At 41.6% G+C, this 21,681-nt stretch overlaps 1 protein-coding gene across 3 annotated transcripts in view; it reads right to left on the minus strand.

Annotated features, from left to right (window-relative positions):
- CORIN (corin, serine peptidase) overlaps window positions 1–21,681 on the minus strand; it is a 206,567-nt gene that overhangs the window by 140,725 nt on the left and 44,161 nt on the right. The gene's annotated exons all lie outside the window — the stretch shown is intronic.

Raw genomic sequence — 21,681 nt, forward strand, 5'->3', positions numbered from 1 at the left:
TGGATGGATGGATGGATGGATGGATGGACAGACGAACGGATGGATAGACGGATGGACAGATGGATAGATAAAAAGGCATCAGGCAGACAGATAAGAAGTGATTTGCAGTAGGACACAGTAATAGAAGTAGACTGACACATAGGCCCTCCATCTCATGACAACCACTACACCAGAGTGGTTAATAGCACAGCAAATGCTGACGGAATTCAAAGGAACAGAAATTTAATGTAGGGTGAACAATTAGGGAAGATGTAAGGAAGAGGAATAACTCATTTTTGATGGTTGAAAGATATATAAATAAGGTCTGGATTGGCAGAAGGGATAAAAAAAGGTACATAGTACTGATAGAGAAAAATTAAATACAAAGGCTGAGATTCATAATTGCATATGACAAAGATTGAAAAGCTTGATTCTGGGCAGAATAGTTCAACAAATTTAGCTGAGAACATGCTCATAGCCAACAGATATAAAAGAGAATTATTCTTTAAGACTCTTGACTTCAATTTTTTTATATTCAAGCCATTGTGCAAATAAATTTTCTATCATCCCTCCTGCCTCAACATTTGTAGCAAATATTATTTTTTTCCTAGAATGTTCCACTGTCTTTGAAACATGTAATTCTAGTGGTATGTTTGTGTACATTCCCACCACGGGCACTCAGTTTTCATAAGCCGGCTGCATGCTGTGTACCATTCAGAGTCGTTTCTCTGTGGGGAAAAGGAAGGGGACTTTTGGAAATGGATTCATTTATTATTGCTACTCCATCTAACATGGGTAAAGAAAAGAGGGAAAAGTCTATTTTTCTTCTCTGAGAATTTTCTAGTGAATCTAATAGAAATTAAAAGTCGGGACGCCACACAAGAACATGTAAAAAGATTCAAAGTATATAATTCATCATCGTTTATGCAGACATCATTACTCAATTTGTGTGTCTTCTCTTTAACAGTTACTTCAAGTTGTGCAGTGGGAAGGAAAGCTTAGAAATAGATCTGAAGACCAAGACAGCCTCTTAATGCAATGTATTTCTGGTGAAACAGAAATATTCTTATTAGATCCTCAATTCCAAAACACCATTACTAGTAAGACATCATTTAATAACAATTAAATAATAAATTTTCAGAATATTTTTTGATTACATGACATGTCCCAATATGAGAAAAAATTAAAATATGAAAAAAGTGCTGCTTGGAGTTGAGGAGATTAGTTATTGACTTTTTCTCTAGTTTTCTTAAACTGACTCAATAGTTTCTAGACTAAACTGAGGCTTTCTCTATTCAGATCACATTGCTAATGTTTCTAGATACTAGAGTTAGGAAGGAAAGATGGGTCTGTTGTAGAGTTTTCCTTATGTTCATTTGGAAACTATAATAAATTCTGGGGTTTTTTTCCTACTCCTAAGATTAGGTAATGTGGAGTTAAAAATTCTTATGTGTTTTTTTAATGCAAAATTAACTTAACAATTAATGGTTAGTTTTTTCTAAAGTAATAAACACTCAATCAAAGGCCCTGAGTAGCTGATCTTAAAATGATGATACCCACAGCCAATCTTATTTAGCAAACCACTTTGGTAGTGGTTAAGGAAAACAACAACAACAACAAAAAATGCTGATTCACTTACTACTCATTTCTACACCAAGTCATTATTACATTAATGGTTTTTACAACACTCACATTCTCTATTATCCCTTAATGACAAATAATTTCATTGTCAATCAGTACAATATATTCACTATTTGTATTTGATTTTGACTTGCATAGAATTTATTGCAATAGTGGGTTCCTTTAAAAATCCATTGAAATCAAATAAAAAAAAAATGTTTTTAAATAAAAGCAAGGCCCTAGCTGGTTTGGCTTAGTGGATAGAGCATCGGCCTGCGAACTGAAAGATCCCAGGTTTGATTCCAGTCAAGGGCACATACTTAGGTTGTGGGCTTGATCCCCAGTAGGGGGCTTGCAGGAGGCAGCCGATCAATGATTTTCTCTTATCATTGATGTTTCCATCTCTCTCTCCCTCTTCCTTCCTCTCTGAAATCAATAAAACTATATTTAAAAATAAATAAATAAATAAAAGCAAGACTGCCTAAATCACAATTATATCACATAATAGTGTTATTTGACAGGAAAAAGCTCAAATTAAAATAATGAAATATCAACTTTCTAAAGTATGTTGCTATTTTTTTTCTAATTACCTAACAAGAAACCTTGGTAACCTTGTTGACTTCCTATGGACGATGCACATTTAATTGAAAGGCTACTAGTAAGAATTCCATTGCATGAGGAAGCGATATTTTATCAGAACACAGTTGATCTGTCCTAATTTACCTAAATTGACTCATTTAACTGAACTGCTTCACAGGAATCCCTTGTGGAGCCTTCTACGTTTGTTTTTCTTCTTGATCCTGAGAATCAGAGGCGGCTGTAAAGAGCAGATCTCTGTACAGCCCTTCCCAGTGGTTTGGGAAACAATTCATGGCAGAGATGGCCTTCTTCACTCATTTTCCTTTTTCATTTCTCTCATTCAGTCTGTCATCAGTTTTGCTGCTGCTTCCCACATGATAACTTTTATTCCCTCCTCTTTAGTTTAAATCCTAGCCTTTTCCTGGCTGTAAATACTATTTGGAGCCTTCTCACAGGCACACTTTCATCTGCATATTTTTGCCCTTAATATCACCAAACAACTATAATGCCCCCAGCACTGTTCTTGGCCTTCCGCATCCATGAGCTCATTTGCCTTCCTGCAAGTTACTAACTGTTTTGCAGCTGCGGAAACAAGGTTAAGTAATTTTCTGCAAGACTCACACAGCTAGTGAATGCTAAGGCTGGAATTCAACTCCAGTCATCCCCTCCAAAGTCCACGTCTCTTTCCTCCAAAAGCTGCCCCATAGCCCAAATGTTATAGTTATCTTCTCACCTGGGTTTATGAGCTCCTACTCTGTATCAAGCACTGCTCTATGTGCAGAGCATCTGATACCAAGCAAAACAAAGCCCCTCCCTTATGGAGCTTATAGTCCAGGCGGGGACGACAGAAAACAAAGAAACAAGCAAAAATAGCATCTGGCATTGTTACACATAGTCATAATCCTAATGCTCAATCAGCAAGAACCTAAAAAGCACCTATGCCTCCTTAAGGAAAGACTAACATCACAATAAATCTATTACTAGGATGAATGGAGGACTATTAGTTTTGAGGGCTATTAGAATTGCTCCACTAGGAAATAAGTGAGAACTAAATATGTAAGAGGCATGAATATGATAAAATTCAGATGCTAAGAAGAAATTTGACCCACTTTTTAATGTTTTAATAATTCATATTCATGCTTAAGCATTTTGCTTGTTGCATCCTGTCTTCATTGTTCCTGTTATAATATTTAAGTTGTTAGCATCTCCTATTTACTGGGGATTCATTCACAGCCATCAAAGGGAAGCAACTCCCTTCTCCCCACCAGATCAGGCATGGCAGCTCATTGCCCTGCAGGGATCGAGAGCCTCAGCAGAGGCCTGAGCCGGAGAACCAGCTTTCTAGGGGAGAAGCCAAAGTTCCCATAAGCATCCATCTAAAGTGCTCCCCTGTCTCTTTGTAACATCGTCCTGCCTCATTTTCATGGTAGCATTAGGACTACCCAATAGGGTCTTGTTTGCTTATTCCCAGTATTATCCCATATCAGAGCAGAGACTTTGTCACTAGAACCCACTGGGACTCCAAATAGTAGACACCCAGTAGCTATTCCCTGAATGAATGAATGAGGAGGCGATGAAATGGAACAAAGTATTCACACTGAAAGGTTTCTTATGAAACAAGATGTGAAAAAGCCAGTGTGTCTGAGGCCTGAGGGCACTGATGATGATGGCTAATGTTGGTACTATTGTTCTTGATCCCCTGTTCCCTAGAATGTCCCACGCACAGGGAGTCATCCCATCCTGTTCCCTCCACAAACTGGCGCCTGCCCTGGACTCCCCTCTGGACCATCATGCAGCAGTGGAAAGGGCGAGAGGAGGAGCTGCCTTGTCTTTCACTGAGAGGCACACGTTCTGCAATATGAGTGACTATGTTCCCTATGCTGCACTTTGCATTCCCATGACTGTTCTGTGACTACCAATAGGTCGTTCTCAATCCCTTCACCTCTTTCACCCTGGGTACAGGGAATATTTGGGGAATGCTTTGTAAAAAAAGCCAAAAAGGTCATTCGGGTGATTTTCATAACAGCGTGTAAGAGATAAATAATTGTAACTTAATAGAATATAATGATTTGAAATTTGAGCTACTCACCTAAAATTTTTTAACTTTCATTTTAAATAAAAAATAAGAATAAAAATAATTTTAAAAATGAAATGTACATATTCTGTTATCCTTACTCACGCTCAGTTGCTTTTAGCACGAGGCCTCACCATAAGCAGAAAAAGGAGAATGTGCTTACAAAGTATAAAGGCTTGAGAACGTCGACTAGAAAGACCTGTCCACGGGAGTGCCGCAGAGCTCCGAGGAGAGTGGGGGTAAGAACAATGACTTCAGCTGACAAGAGTAGGAGCAAACACTTCAACTATCCACGGGAAAGCTAACAAACCCCAGAGGGAGAAAGAGAAGCCAGGAGGCCACACTGAGCCAGGGTCCAAACTCTGGCACCCACAGGGCTGTGTGACCTGGGGAAATTCCTTCACCTTTAAAACCTCCTAATCTATAAAGTCCAAGTTATAATAATGTTGATCACAGGGTTGTGTGGACCAAACCTGTCAAAGGAGATAAAGAACTTAAGACAATGCCTTCACACTGCTGATGGTCAATGGATGTTTCAACAGCGTTGGTACCTTCAGCAAGAAAAATACACAATTCAGAGAGAGGATAAGATGAGGTCAATTCACTTTGCCGTAAAAGCTTAAATAAACCATTAGTATCTTTTCAAGTTTTCTCTTAGTATAAAAGATATTTTTAAATTTCATTCCTACTTACTGTTTTATAGTAAAACTAGAGGCCTGGTGCACGAACTTGTGCACCAGTGGGGTCTCTCAGCCTGGCCTGCGGGATCGGGCCGAAATCAGGTCCCGGATTGCGAGATGGTGCAGGCCAGGTCAAGGGACCCCACCGATGCATGATCGGGGCCAGGGAGGGACATGGGAGGTTGGCCAGCTGGGAGGAACTGTGGGAGGACTCCAGGATGTGTCTGGCCCATCTCACTCAGTCCCAATTGGGCGGACCCCAGCAGCAAGCTAACCTAGTTGTGGGAGCATCTGCCCCCTGGTGGTCGGTGCACATTATAGCGAGTGTTGAGCGGCCTTCGCATATCATTAGCATATTACACTTTGGTTGAACGGCCAACCTGACGACCAGACACTTAGCATATTAGGCTTTTATTATATAGGATAAAGCAATTTTAAGAAAAGGAAGTAGATACAAGATCCTTATGGGGGAGGGAGGTGCTAGATACTTTATAGACAGTGCTTTATCTAACCCTCCCACAATCCTATGGAAATGCTGTTTTATTTCCATTTTATAGATGATGAGACAGATTCAATGAGAGTAAGAAAGGATTCAAGGTTACACACATTTTAAGTTGTGGAGTTGAAATTGAAATCGGTGTTCCTGATCCCAGAGCCCCGTGGTCAGCAAACTGCGGCTCGCGAGCCACATGCAGCTCTTTGGCCCCTTGAGTGTGGCTCTTCCTAAGCCTTAGGAGTACCCCAATTAAGTTAATAACAATGTACCTACCTATATAGTTTAAGTTTAAAAAATTTGGCTCTCAAAAGAAATTTTAATCATTGCACTGTTGATTTTTGGCTCTGTTGACTAATGAGTTTGCCGACCACTGCCCTAGCCTATTTCTTTCCACTGTAATATTCTGTCAAAGGTACTATTCCATTTTAGAGACTACAAATTTACTTTAAACATTGTAAAATATTTTAATGAATCTTTTTTGATTCCAGCAATAGAGTTGTTTATCCAAGATTGGTAAAAACTAAACTCTCTCAAAGAAATCAACGAATCTGCTATTAAAAATAGGTTGTCCATCCTCACAGAGGGACAATTTGGATTGGGAATGCTGAGAGTCTATTCCTGGCTGCACTTCAAAGTCAACCCAGGTCAGGTTACATCAGCAGAGTGGAAATAATGAAGTTCACTCTTTATTCTAGATAACTCACACGAAAAGTAGCATTTTGCCAGAATGATTTCTGGGAAAAACCGATCTGAAAAGATATCGTGTTCTCAGGAAGGTCTGAGAGAGGGTTGCAGAGAGATAAGAAGGAGCAGAAAGCTAAAGACAGGGCCTTCTCTGTGAGGATTCTTAACTAGCTCTGTGAATACCTTTGAATCCAAACATGGTAACTATTTTCTTTCTTATAAGAGAAATCAAGATGCCCTGACTGGTTTGGCTCAGTGGATAGAGCGTCGGCCTGGGGACCAAAGGGTCCCGGGTTCGATTCCAGTCAAGGGCATGTACCTTGGTTGCGGGCATGTCCCCAGTGCAGGGTGTGCAGGAGGCAGCTGATCGATATTTCTCTCTCATCGATGTTTCTAACTCTCTGTCCCTCTCCCTTCCTCTCTGTAAAAAATCAATAAAATATATTAAAAAAAAAAAAATTCTAAAAAAAAAAAAAAAAAAAAGAGAAATCAAGGAGGCAAAAGTAAGACACATTTTCTTAATGAGTCCATTGTAACATTTGTAATAAGTCTTTACATAGACAAGGCATAGGAAATCCAAAATATAATTTGTGCACAAAATAAAAAGTAAAAATGTAAGTGCCTAGTGCAATGCGGTGTAAATTACCAGAATTAAGCAAGAGCTAGCTACTCTTGCCAGAAGAAGCATAATGTTTGGGGGTTAATATTTTCTATATATTTGCATATATTCCGAACTTAACATTTTTAATGCAACCTCAAGTCTCTTGGTAAAGTCTTTTGCCAAGTTTCAAGTTTTCACATCCTATACATATATATGTATCTGTCATTCTCTCCTTTCATTCATATACACATATCCATACCACTTGATTCTAAGATGATTAAATGATAGCTAAAGTCTCATAACCTGATGTAATTCATTCATTCAACAAATATGTTGTGTGGCAATGCTGTAACACAGTGAAGGGTCAATATTTTATTGTAAATTAATTATTCACATTCCATAGAACTAAATAAGATATGTCAGTTGACACATCCTTATTAGTCATTTTTCATTAATTTTAAAAGAACTACACATCTTGTCCCATGTAGTTATCTATCCTAGAATTATGATTGATTGAATAATAAAAATAATTCAAATTTGTATGGCATTTTCAAGTTTGTAAAACATCTTTGTCATACATAGCATGGTGATTCCACAGTTGGATTCAAATCCTGTCTTTATCATTCTAAACTTATGTGGCCTCTGACAAGTCAGCAAATTTCTCTGTTTATCAGTTTCCTGCCTACAAAATGAGGATAATAATATCTGTGTTATAGGGTTATTGTGACAATTAAATGATTTTTTACACAATGCCTATTGTTAGCACATACAATCTATTTATATATACTATAAACTAGAGGCCCGGTGCACAAAATTCGTGCACTCGGGCGGGGGGTGAGGGGGGTGAAGGGGCGAGTGTCCCTCTCGCAGTCCAGAAGCCCTTGGTGGATGTCCGACTGATGGCTTAGGACAGTGGTCAGCAAACTCATTAGTCCACAGAGCCAAATATCAACAGTACAACGATTGTAATTTCTTTTGAGAGCCAAATTTTTTAAACTTAAACTATATAGGTAGGTACATTGTTATTAACTTAATTAGGGTACTCCTAAGCTGGCCTTTGCTAAAAACGTCCTCAATCTGATTGAGATACGTTCGCTGAGGTCGACCCCTTCCAACTCTCCACACTCGTCTTGAATACTTGTTTTGTCTATCTCAGTGGTCGGCAAACTCATTAGTCAACACAGCCAAATATCAACAGTACTTCTTCAAAATAGACTCGCCCAGGCCAAAAACCAACTTCTGCACATGGGCCACAAAGTTTCAATCGCACTGTACGTGCATGCCCACATGTGGTTATTTGTGGAAGAGCCACACTCAAGGGGCCAAAGAGCCGCATGTGGCTCGCGAGCCGCAGTTTGCCAACCACTGGCTTAGAACATCCTTAGCATTGTTGTGGAGGCAGGAGAGGCTCCCACCACCGCAACTGCACTTGCCACCTGTGAGCCCGGCTTCTGGCTGAGTGAGGCTCCCCCTGTGGGAGAGCACTGACCACAAGGGGCAGCTCCTGCATTGAGTGTCTTCCCCCTGGTGGTCAGTGCGTGTCATAGCGACCAGTTGTTCCACCTTCAGGCCAAAACTGGCTCTCCAACATCCCCCAAGGGGTCCCGGATTGCGAGAGGGCACAGGCCAAGCTGAGGAACCCCACTGGTGCACAATCAGGGATGGGGAGGGGAGGGATGCAGGAGGTTGGCCAGCTGGAGGGGTACTGTGGGAGGGCTCCAGGGCATGTCTGGCCCATCTCGCTCAGTTCCAATCGGCTAGACCTCAGCAGCAAGCTAACCTACTGGTCAGAGCGTCTACCTCCCTGTGGTCAGTGCATGTCATAGCAACTGGTTGACTGGTCGACTATCTGCCCCCTGGTGATCAGTGCACATCATAATGAGTGGTTGAGTGGCCTTAGCATATCATTAGCATATTACACTTTGATTGGTTGAACGGTCGACCAGACATTCGGACACTTACATATTAGGCTTTAATATATAGGAAGCCTAAGTGACCCTACGACTGTTGGACTGGTAGCTATGATGTGTACTGGCCACCAGGGGGCAGACACTAAATGCACAGGCACAGAAACATGGAACAGACTGATGAATCTCAGAGGGAAGGGGGAAGGGGAGGTGGGAAGAGATTAACCAAAGATCATATATGCATACTAGAGGCCCGGTCCACGGATTCGTGTACCGGTGGTGTCCCTCGGCCTGGCCTGTGGGGATTGGGCCAAAACTGGCAGCCTGACATCCCCCAAGGGGTCCTGGATTGCGAGAGGGAGCAGGCCAGGCCGAGGGACCCAACCAGTGCACAAATCCATGCACCGGGTTTCTAGTAAGCTATAACAGTTTTTGCTGCAATTATCTCATTTGTGACTCACAAAAACTCTGTGACGTAGACATGAGAGATATTTGTGTCCCTGTTATGAAGGTAGGAAAAGTGAAGCAGAGAAGTAACATTTCATTCTACCTCTTTCCTCAGAATTCCATAAAGAATTCTTTGCAGAGGGAATAATGACTAATACAGCCGTGGGCAAACTATGGCCCGTTTGAAATGCATAAAACTAAAAAAAAAAAAAAAAAACCGTACCCTTTTATGTAATGATGTTTACTTTGAATTTATATTAGTTCACACAAACACTCCATCCATGCTTTTGTTCCGGCCCTCCGGTCCAGTTTAAGAACCCACTGTGGCCCTCGAGTCAAAAAGTTTGCCCACCCCTGGACTAATACATGGAGGACCAAAATTCAAAGTTTCATTAATTAGTTTTGCTTACTTGCAAAATAAAACACTGCTGGGTATTACATTTAAAAAATACTAAGTGTTTAAAAACATTAGTTATTTATTGAGAAAATATTTATTAAATCTCTGTTCAATAAATTCACTGGGCTTGATGCTATGGAATTTAAAAATAAGAATTTGAAATCAGACCACACTTCATTATTTAGTCAAAGTGTTCTTTCATACATAGGAAAATTCTTTTTTTATGTGCCAGTTATGGTAAAAATAAAGTCTGTAATGATAAGAGTATAACAATGACTTGATAGCACATCATGCGCTTTGAGGACAGGGTTTACTGTAAAATCACTACCTCACTTGTGGTCAGTTTTCAACCTCGCTGCTTGCCGGGGTCCAACCCCAGCGGGTCCAGGGGTCCCCAAAGGTGTAGATGGAGTCGGCGAAGAAGGAAGGACACGGAGATAGTGTTCAGTTGATCAGCAGCCTAGCCAGGATCTCCAGCCAGGATCTCCAGCCAGGTTCTGTGTCCATGTTCTCTTGCTAGGTTCTCCAGCCAGGTTCTGTCCAGGTTCTCCAGCCAGGTTCAGTCACCAGGTTCTAATCAGGTTCTCTTGCCAATTTCTGTAGTCAGGTTCAGTCCAGGATCTTTTGCCATGTTCTCTCGCTAGGTTCTGTCTCTAGGTTCTGAGGCCAGTTTCTGTCCAGGAACTTTTGCCATGTTCTCTCCAGCGAAGTTCTTCTGTCTCTAGAGAACGTTCTGTGTAGGTTCTGTGCCTCGGTTCCGTCTCTCCTCGTTCTGTCTTCTTACATCTGTATTTATACCAGTTGATTCCAATCCTATCAATCTCTATTTCAAAGGTTAGGGCGTTTCTTATCTCCATTCCAGGGAGTAAAAGATTATGTAGCTTAAGCATGATTGTTCGTAGTTAAAGTGATTAATTACCCACCTGGCACTTAGTTAAGAGGTTTTATTCCCTCCCTAACTTCAGGGGAAAATCCCTACCTGGGGAAACAACCTTTCTCAGAGACCTTGGTTAAAATACATAGTGCCAAGAAGGTGAGCAAACATATTAAGAACAGTATGCCATATATGCCAGGTCCCTTGAAACAGCAAGCATGGACCGGCTCCCGGCAGCTGCTCACAAAGGCAACAATATTTCAGGAGACTTTCCATCCTTCTGTAATTTTATTGGGAATCTCATTTTTAGGTTTGGTGACAGCCAAGGATTAAATGTTGAGGAATGAAGGACAGGGCAGACCTGAATGAGAAGGTAGGTTGCCTCAGCTAGTTATTGTGGTTCCTCTCCAGCTGTGAACCTGTGAAACTAAGGAAGTTGGGACGGGCACAGAATAGACAGTCCCATTCCCAGAAGGGGGCAATAGGAAAGAAGGAAGGGTTGATGGGTCCCTGCTTGGACACTGATAGTGCTTGCTCTGTCCTCCCGCCCTTCTCCCCCACGCATACCTGCTTCTCTGCCTCTCATGAATTGCTGTAACACGGCCACTTGGCCAATCCCCAAACTCTTGAACAAGCAAAGAGTTTTGACTTAGGTCTTCATTTCTTTCCCATGGAAACCCTCACATATTATTTATTCTTAAAGTATTTTGTTGACATTAAAGGACACACGATATGATAACATAGTCACTGTGGCTTACCAGCCATCAGGCCATCATACATCAGTTTCCAGAAAGTCGCATGCTAAGGCCTTTGTCCAGTGCACACTTGTAAACACATAACCCAAGCAGAAACAAACTCTCTGTGCTTGATTACCTAATAAACAGTGCAAGAACTGGAAAGTAATCCAAAGAGGGAATGTAGAACTCTAGACCTCCCACTTCCTGAGGTGATAAAATTCTCATCAATTCTTATAAAGCCAAGTTGGCCTTGCCATAAAATTGAAAACTAAAGGCTCTGTTCAATTTACCTAAATTATCTATAATGATCTAAGACAATGATATTGTACGTAAGTTTTTAAATCTAAGAATGAAACAGCACAATCAGTTTAAAAATGGAAACTCCATTTTACTTTTATAATTTTAAATAAAACTTTATGATGAATTATATTTTCATTCATCACAACCTTTCTTACAGAATTTCTCAAGTTATAAATAACATGTTCATATCTCCCAGTAGTTCCTTGACTACTTGGGGACTGGGTTTCTATCTGGCCCATCCTTATAGTCTATATTCACAGCCAAGCCCCAGAGCTTGGCACCCAATAAATAGCAGATGATGAATGAATGATGCTTCCCAGAATATTAATCTAAGCTCTTTGAAATTAAAATGTCTTATATAGCTTAGAAGGGTATATAAGTACCATAATGAGTTTATACCAATTAATATAATTATAAACAAGTACTGTAAGTCATCAAGACAAATACCACATGCAAATATCCTGTTAATGATGCAAAGCAGCAAAATAGAACAATAAAATATGTCAACACTAAGAGACAAGGAATGGTTTGCATCAACTGTGAATTGATGCAAAGCGTTTGGCTTGGAAAACCTATTATCATCCTCATTTCAACTACAAGTAAGGCAAAAGGCATATTCTCTAAAGGCACAAGCAACAGCCAACAGACTCCCATTGATGGGTCTTTTGCTCTCAACACAAAATTGTACAAAGACCAAAACCCTGAGACAGTCAGCAAATTGAATGATTCAGGCCAAAGAATATGTACCGTGCCAATTTTCTTTCAGAACCAGAGAGTAAAGTAAATTACAGATTTTTTAAAATTTTCATCTGAGAATTTGGCTTTTAAAACATTGTTTTTGTCCTTGTATTTGATTGGGACTGTTTTGGCAATGCTGTTATCAGCATGCTACTGTTTTGTGTGTTTTTTCTCTCTGTATGGATCAAGGGTCTTTGGGCTGTTCTTCCTGAAAAGGCAATTGTGATAATGAATCTGGAGAGAAAACATTTAAGCCACAGGCGTTTGTTGACATGACTATTTAACTCTGATTCTCATTAGCGATATTAATATGCTACAGACACATTACCTTTGGGGGCACATGTCACCTGAGGAATATTGCAGGATTCGTTTCAGAAAGAGGACGAGGCAGTCCTGCCCAGAAATCTTTGAGAAGGGAGGAATGGGATTGTAGCCAAAGGAGAATGACAGGCACCGCTCCATTACCCCTCTCAAAAGCCTCGCTCTGCAAATAATTGAGTTTGCTCTCTCCGGGAGAAACCCAATACATCCCAGGGATGGAGTCATCTAAAGATGGAATGAGGAGGAAGGAAAGGAGAGTGGGGAGAAAAAAGAGCAGGAAAGAGTCCATTCCTACATTTGAATTTCCTTCCTCCCTCCCAAGAAATCTGCAAATCTTTACTAGAATGCTACCATGCTAACCAGACACACACGCAACAGTTATTTAAATGCCCCACTTGTTCTTGCTTAGATGTTGAGGTTAGCCAGAAGCCCATGTCTGAATCTCATACTGTTCCTTAAACCTGAAGAATATGATTTAATTGAAGAGGACAACCAACTGGTGTCCAGCAAAGCACACAAGGGTCATTGCTACAGTAAATTTTGGAGCAGCAAATTATTTTTTTAATGTATTTAAATTTTTAATATTATTTATTGATTTTTAGATAGAGAGAGGAAGGAAGAGAGAGATGGAGAGAAAAAGAAACACTGACTTGTTGTTCTACTTATTTATGGATTCCTTGGTTGCTTCTTGTATGTGCCCTGACTAGGGATTGAACCCACAACCTTATAACCAACTGAGCTACACAGCCAGAGCCAGAAAATTCTTAATGAAACAGCTTAAGCAGGCCTCAAACTCTCTCAGGTGCCAAATAATAATAATAATAACAATAATAATTTCTATTTTCTTCCAGAATATGTGTTCTTAATCATAATCCAAAGGGCCTAATGGCCCATACATAGAATTTCTGTGAAAAACCTAGATCAGAGATAAATAGCATCTCTATTTCCATTAACCTCTAACTGAAATTTAGCATACCTAAATTATCAATGAAGGCAACAAACAGAAAAATAAATTCGGAATCACAGCTATTTTCCTATCAACATGATGTTGTTAAAAACATTTCAAAATATTTATGTCCATTGCTGTTATAAAATTAGCTATTGACTTATTGCTAGACATAATTATTTCTATATCATGTATTACTATATCATGAATGTATATTTCTAATATTTTTGATAACAAAATTTTAATAAAATTGCCTTCCTTTGTGATTCTGTTATTTACTTTAAGCATCAAAACATTATTGTGAGAAGACACCTGTAGGCTTCCCCAGGTTGCCCAAGGAGTCCTTGGCTCAAAACATGTTAGACTCTGCTCTTCCTGGGGATGTGGCACAAACAGCTAGAACTCCGGTTCCCTAAAGCAATATTTCAGAAGCTGGAGAATTGCACAGACTTTCTCACAGGAAGAAAGTTATGCAGGTATACAGAAAATTAGATAGAAACCCCTTCATGCCGATAGGGGTAACACAGCTATAACATTGATATGTATACATCAAATAGAAACAAAATTACAAAACTATTAACATTTAAATAAATTATATTTATGAGTTAATATTGACATTGTTCTGTTAAAGCATCCGACTCCTGAGGCACACACCCTTCTGTGTTTGGGGAGCTTACACCACCACATATCCCAGCGGAGAAAGTTGGTTACCATTGTTCTCTATTTGAACTGACCTATCATGCATTCTTCTTCCATGGACCCTCTTTAGGCGCCCCTTGTACAACAGGCCAGTACATGCCTTGTTCTGCAACTGAGAAGAATATCCATTGACTCTGTCTCTATTCCTTCCTTGATGGCTGGCAAATGTCTATTGAAATAACATTACAGGCCCAAGATGGAGCTTTTGTCTGGGAAGCCAGGTCACTAGACGGAAACTTGGATAACTTTCCTGCCCCTGTAACTGCTCTGCTTGACCGGAAACGCAGTATTCCCAGTCAGCGAACCTCCAAACGCCAGCCAGCTCTGAGCTCCATGCTTCTTTCCTTGTTCCTTCTTACCCAAAGCAAGGGTGACTATGTGGCCCCAGCCAACCAGGAGTTTCCTCTTTTTCTCCTCCTTGTTCTTTATTCTTTATCTTACGAAAGCTTCCTGCCTTTCGTAAGATAAAGATGGGATGGAAGGCAGGAAGCTGTTCACCTCGTGAAATGTTAAAGCTTGTATCACCTAAATTGTTTCTTTAGTCATTTTTTTTAAATAGTCTAAGCAGTATAGCTTAGCAGCAACATAACCATAAATAGAAACTCAAATACAGGTACCAAAAATCCATGTCAATACTTGTTATAAGATGGTGATCCAGGTCATTGAGAGTAGGTTTAAGTTAATTATTTTTTATTATCATTGAAATGAAAGCTTTTAAGAAACATAAGAACTTTCATTTAAAAAATTCTTATAGAGAATTCAAGGATCCGGCAGAATACATCTGAGGTCCCTCAGACCCCAGATGGAGAAATACTGTCCAACAATGTAACAGGAATGATAAGGATACAATTCACCCATCTACATGTACACATACCAGCACAGACTCCCACTCCAAACCATATAATAATCTAGAAAGTAATCTATAGAGGGGGGTCCATGACCCTGGGGCAGTAGAACTGATTGTTGAAAAACGTAATAAAAGCATTTAGGGTTCCATTCGGAAAATGGAGAGGAGACTTCCCTGGTTTCAAATGTCTAGACTCCCTCTCCCCAAATCTCCTTGGGATAGTTGCCTAATGAATAGTAATCCAGGTAAAACAACACTTGCTCTGTTCCTCTTAGCTTCATATTCATGCAGAGCTTACTTCCAAGCTAATAGAAATGCCATGTTGACAACACAAAACTAGGAAGAAAGAATAACCTTAAGGTTTTAGATTGATGCTAAGCTTTCTGCATTTAGTAAATTCAGGGTAGGTGTTTAGAGCATTTTTGTACAGTGCTAATAAATCACTACTATTTAGATAGCTTGACTGCCATGATCAAGTCATTTTATCTTCAGAAGAGAGATCACTGATAAAACAAAACAAAAAAAAACACACATAAAAAACACTACAAACTAGATACAAGGTGAATACCTTATATTGGGAGAATAGCTGAAATAAAATAAACTATGGTGTAATGACAACATGGAATACTGTTCGGTCATTGCAACAATAAATTAGACACATTCACATGAAGTATTCTTGAACAAGAAAACATTAGATAGAAAAATACATGTAATAAATGAGATCCCGCTTTTTGAAAAACAATGACAAGATCACCTCTATATTTATGTTATTCTGTATACATATATGTGCATATATGTGTATATATAATAGTACCAGAGGCTGGGTGCATGAAATTCATGCACGGGGCGGCGGGAGGGGGCAGGTCCCCTCAGCCCAGCCTGCACCCTCTCCAATCTGGGACCCCTCAGGGGATGTCCAACTGCCGGTTTAGGCCTGATTGGGCATCGGGCCCAAACCGGTAGTCAGACATCCCTCTCACAATCCTGGACCACTGGCTCCTAACCGCTCACCTGCCTGCCTGCCTAATAGCCTCTCGCTGGCCCCCCTGTCAGCCTGGTCGCCCCTAACTTCCCCCTCTGCTGGCCTTATCACCCTTAACTGCCTCTGCCTGCTGGCCTGATTGCCCCCAACTGCCCCCAACTGCCCCCCACCCACTGGCCTGGTCGTCCCTAACTGCCCCCTCCTGCCAGCCTGGTCACCCCCAACTGCCCCCCCTGCCAGCCTGGTCACTCCCAACTGCCCCCTCATCCCCGCCAGCCTGGTCACCCCTCACTGCCCCCACTGCTGGCCTGGTCGCCCCATGCAGCCTGCTGTTCAGTCGTTTGGTTGTCCCTCACTAACCCCCCTGCCAGCCTGGTCGCCCCACATGGCCTGTTTGGTCGTCCATTTGGTTGTTTTGGTTGTGATGGCCCCTGGCTTTTTATATATGGTACATGGATAAGTGAAAGGAATTCTAAGAATAAAATAGGCAGGTCTTAGGAATAAAGAGGGTCCATGGGGGAGGAATGCATAGGTGAGGGTTTAGAGCTGCCCAAAGGCATACATTCACAGAGGATAAAGAAAAGTCACAAAGTATCGGGAAGAAGGAAACACTTTCACAGAGGATAGAGAAATGTGGACAGATGCTGGAAAGAGGAAAACATATTTTCACAGGAGTTAGAGGAACGTTGCAAGATAAGGGGGAGAGAAAAGAGGGGCACCACCGTGGGTTTTGGATGTTGAAGCTGATATTCTGCAAAAGAGTGACCAATTAGGAAAGCACCAGGTCATAAAGTGGGGAAGGGGTCCAATTAGAAGGGAGCATGAAGAGACAAAGAACTACAGCCTTTATAAACCTTAGAAAAAAGGGCTTAGTTGGTTATCCCCTGGGGAACCCCTCCCTACATGGGAGTTTGTATTTGCTTCCAATAAATTCCCACACTTTTACTAACAAGTCCTTTTAGTACGCGAATTTTATTCTTTAAACTTCATAAGGCAAGAGCCTGCAAGGGGAAAATCCGCTCCCTGAACCCCACATTTCATAAACATGGAGGAAACTATAAAATCATAAACACTAGGTTGTCAACATGGGTTAACTGTGCACGCAGATAGGGTAATATGATGCAAAGGGAGGAGAAAGAGTAAAGTGATTTATACAAAAAAGGGGGAAAAGATTTCCATTTAAAATTAATATCTATACTAATAAAAGGGTAATATGCTAATTAGACCGGAGACCTTCCGGACGACCTTCCAGGGATTAATGGCAGAGCACAGGCCGGGTGGGAAACGCCTGCCTCTGCTCTGCCATTGATCCCAGAGCCCCAGCAGGGTGGGCAGGCCTCCCTGTGGGCAGGGATCAATGGTGAGCCCAGGCCTGGTGGGAGACGCCTGCCTCTGCTCTGCCATTGATCCCAGAGCCCCAGCTCTGGGTGGGCAGGGCAGGCAGGGCCTCCCTGTGGGTGGTGATTGATCGCAGAGCACAGGCCAGGTGGAAAGGACCTCCCTGTGGGCAGGGATCAATGGTGGAGGGCAGGCCTGGTGGGCAGGGCCTCCGTGTGGGCGGGGATTAATGGCGGAGCCCAGGCCTGGTGGGAGACGCCTGCCTCTGCTCTGCCATTGATCCCAGAGCCCCAGCTCTGGGTGGGCAGGGCAGGCAGGGCCTCCCTGTGGGTGGTGATTGATCGCAGAGCACAGGCCAGGTGGAAAGGACCTCCCTGTGGGCGGGGATTAATGGTGGAGGGCAGGCCAGGTGGGAAACTCCTGCCTCTGCTCTGCCATTGATCCCAGAGCCCCAGCCTGGGATCCTTCTGCACAGCATTGATCACAGAGCCCTGGCAGGGTGGGCAGGCAAGCCGGGGGGAGTGGGGAGGCAGTTGACGGCAAGGGGCGGCAGTTGGGGGCAAGAAGGCCGGCAGGCGGAGTGGTTAGGGGTGATCAGGCAGGCAGGCAGGTGAGCAGTTAGGAGCCAGCAGTCCTGGATTGCAAGAGGGATGTTTGACTGCCAGTTTAGGCCCGATCCCAGTCAGACATCCCCCAAGGGGTCCCAGATTGGAGAGGATGCCCCAGATTGGAGAGGGTGCAGGCTGGGCTGAGGAACACCCCTCCCACCCCCCACCCCCCACCCTGTGCACAAATTTCGTGCATCGGGCCACTAGTATAATATAATCATATTTATGCAATATAAAAAGAATAAAAATCAACTCCTAATGGTGTAGGAAATTTAAAAAGCTGGCGGGTAAAATCCTCCAAAATATGTTCCTCCATAAAAGCAGTAAAAATACTGGGGGAAAAATGTTAAAATCAAATCTTTTAGAACTTTGGGATTTAACCAAAGGCTTGCATTTTTCACTATTCAAGAAAGATCACAGTAAGAACTATGAGCTTTGTAGCATTTTAAATTGCCCTATTACCTTTACCCTCTCCTCAGTTCTATGATGGCCTTGCAAACAGGGTAACTATGAAAACTGGCAACTTAGGAGGCCATGGAGAGGGTAGAATGGATTTGAACCTCCCCAAAAGTCATCCCCAGAGAATCGTCACCATTCAACCTATCTGGAAGCACCCTGGAAAGGATTCATTCTCAGGGCTGGTCTTTATTTGACCTGACTGGGAGCTCTCTCTATGCAAACAGCTCTATCCCGAGTGCACTCATCAAACACAATCTGTGGCAATTATTTAACATCACAACTTCCCAAGGCAAGAATCCTGGTGGGAAATAAGAGGCTGACAAAAGCTTTGAAAGGAAAAACAGGAATGAGGAGTCCATAGGCCCCTTTGAAAAGCTCTGACACATGCCTTGGGATCTTCGAAGGCCAGGAGCATGTGCAAGGCTGTGCACATAACCAAGAAAGACAGGAGAGGCCAGTCACAAAAGCCACGTCTTGCTGATGTGATGCCCTTTACATGAAATGTTCAGAATGGCAAACCCATAGAGACGAAAAGTAGATTAGTTTTGGACCCAAGCAGGGCAAAGGGAAAGGAAGGAGTAATGAATGCGGCACTTCTTTCTGCAGTGATAAATATGTTCTAAAATATCTCTATCTAGAGAGCAGTCATGGTTGTACAGCCCTGTGAATATAGTTTTTAAATACTTAATTGTATATATTAAACGGGTGAACTTAAGGTATCCTGGCTTTATTTCAAAAAGCATTTTTTAAATAAGTGAGGGGTATAATGTATTTTCATCCGATATAAGAGATCTAGGAGCTGGCGACTAAAACAGAACACTTTAACCTTTCAGTGCCTTAACCCACTCCTGTCACTTTAGTTCCTGATCAGTTTCTAGTTATTCTGCTGTGTGCCATATTTTTTTTAACCCAAAAGCTCTAGGTTGGCCAAAGAACTTTTCTCTTTCCTTAAAATTCAATTTATGTTTAAATATTTATAAAATACATAAGGAATCACGTGAAAATAAAAACCCACATACAGAATGCAACCTAGGGAAATCCCTTGCTGAAATGTAGCATGAAAGCTACCTATGGGCCTTTTTTCCTTTCCATATTACAACTGGTTTTCCAAATGCAACTGATGAAACTCCAGAAGTAGCAGATGTCACATACGCCTATTTCACATTCACAAAGCCCAGCTTTGCTGCACAGTGTAAAGCAGGGGGATTAGGGAAATTGTGGTTAAAACTTTACAAACTGCAATATTCTATGCTTTGGCAGGATATTAAGCTCCCCCCCCCCCACCCCCCTCCCCACCCCCACCCCCAAGGAAATGTCTTAAGAAAAGGCTATTTCCTGATACCTTTTGCCAGGAGTTCTCCCTTGGTTTTCTACCCAAAATATCTGAGAAGAACAGGATGTCTGGCTACTGTATTTTTGGACTGAAATGGACTTAAATAGCTTTTACATATGCCTGGAATTTAAAATGACATTTTCATTAGAGAATGATTGAAAACAGAAATAATGCAAATTCCCTGCTAGGTGTTAATACAGACACAACGCATTAAATGATGCTTTAAACAGAACTGGCTAAATAAATACCAAGTGCAGAAGTGTGATTAGGCATTACTAACAAAAAGTGATAAATCAGATACTACAATTTTGAAATGGTGGCAGTTTATTCATTCAACAATTATTTTTTGCTGATCATGGGATAGGCAGCAATAAACAAAACAGACTACTCTTCTACTTGCTTGGAGCTTAAAATTTGCTCAGTGCCCAGATGGCATGGCTCAGTGGTTGAGCATCGACCTACGAACCAGGAAGTCATGGTTTGACTCCCTGTCCGGGCACATGCCTGGGTTGTGCGTTTGATCCCCAGTGTGGGTTGTGCAGGAGGCAGCCGATCACTGATTCTCATCATTGATGTTTCTGTCTCTCTCTCTCCCTCTCTCTTCCTCTCTGAAATCAATAAAAATACATACATTTTTTTAAATGGACTCAGTAATGCTCCTGCCACTGCAAAAAAGCAATGATATTGACTGAGGAAGGATGCAATACTTGAAAGAGCACTGGTCTAGGAGTCCTAGGATCTGAATCCTAATTCCATGTCTACCGATTGATTACTACACAAGTGATACCAGACACGGCAACTTAATTTCCCTAATCCTTAATTTTGTATCTTGAAAACTGGTACATATTGCCTGTCCTGTGTACCTCATCAGTTAGTTATAAGAACTACAGAGAAAATACGCACACATGTCCCAAAAACTACCAAAAACTCTAGAATAGCAGGGTAGCAATACTGCTGGAATGTATGAAAAACTATCAAATCTCTTGCAATAAACTATGTTAGTTAATATAGACAGTCTATTGAGGGTCATGTAGTCTAACAGTAAAGCTCAATTCAAACAATCAAGACATTAACAACCTAGAATGACATATATTCAAAGGTTTCAGCCTTTCTGCATTTAATCATTCTCATTTTACCTGGATTTCCTTTACATGTCAACTTACATTCATGTTCTCAAGCAATCTTCCAGCCACAGGAAGAAAAGAATGAGTCAAACAGACTCCCATCAAACTTCCAAACTGAGCAACCAGTACCATATGTTTCTTTACTCTTTAGGGTACGTGTCTGTCACCTCAACTGGAATCTCAACAAATAATGGAGCTTTCAAAATCGAGACAAATCCACTTAGCGAAAGAAAATAACAATGGCTGTAATTGCAACCACATTAACTGGGCTGAGTTTTTGCTTAAATGACTTTTGCACTTCTGATGGAAAAATACTGTCCTTGAGAATAATGAAGTGCTAAAGGCATGACCAAATTATTTTTTAAAAAAAACCTCAAAATTAAACTCAGGAGGAACATACATTTGACTTGGCATAATTTGGGTTTGCAGTATCACTGTCAGGTAATGAATACAAACCTGTATGAATCACTGGTGAACACCGAGTCTAAGGAACAGGTAATGCCTATTGGTGCCATGTGAAACAATGGAGTCCGAACAGTCTGTCTCTTTGGAGAAATGGAATAATCCTGCTTTTCTTCAGACCCTGCAAACATGGACTGTGATAGCCAAGCGTCAGCTCCATCCTTCCCCTCCGGGCTCAGAATGAAAATAAACACTCCGTCCGGGCCCTCAGCTCTGATTGCCCGTGGTGGGTTTTCATGAAAGAGGGAGGAACGAACAAGAAGATGGTGGTGGCTGGTAGGCCTGCTATCGCTCTCAGTCGCATAACTTTGTTTTAGGAGGAAGAAAATAAGAATCAAGACAACCACAGAGTAAGTCCTGACAGAGACGGTGCTGACTGTCTCATCGACGCTGACTGGAGCAGAGCCGAAGCTCTAGGGCACTTTCCACACACATCCACTCCCTTCCAC

The sequence above is a fragment of the Myotis myotis genome, unplaced genomic scaffold (assembly GCF_014108235.1).
Source record: "Myotis myotis isolate mMyoMyo1 unplaced genomic scaffold, mMyoMyo1.p scaffold_m19_p_1, whole genome shotgun sequence".
NCBI classification, from domain to species: domain Eukaryota; kingdom Metazoa; phylum Chordata; class Mammalia; order Chiroptera; family Vespertilionidae; genus Myotis; species Myotis myotis.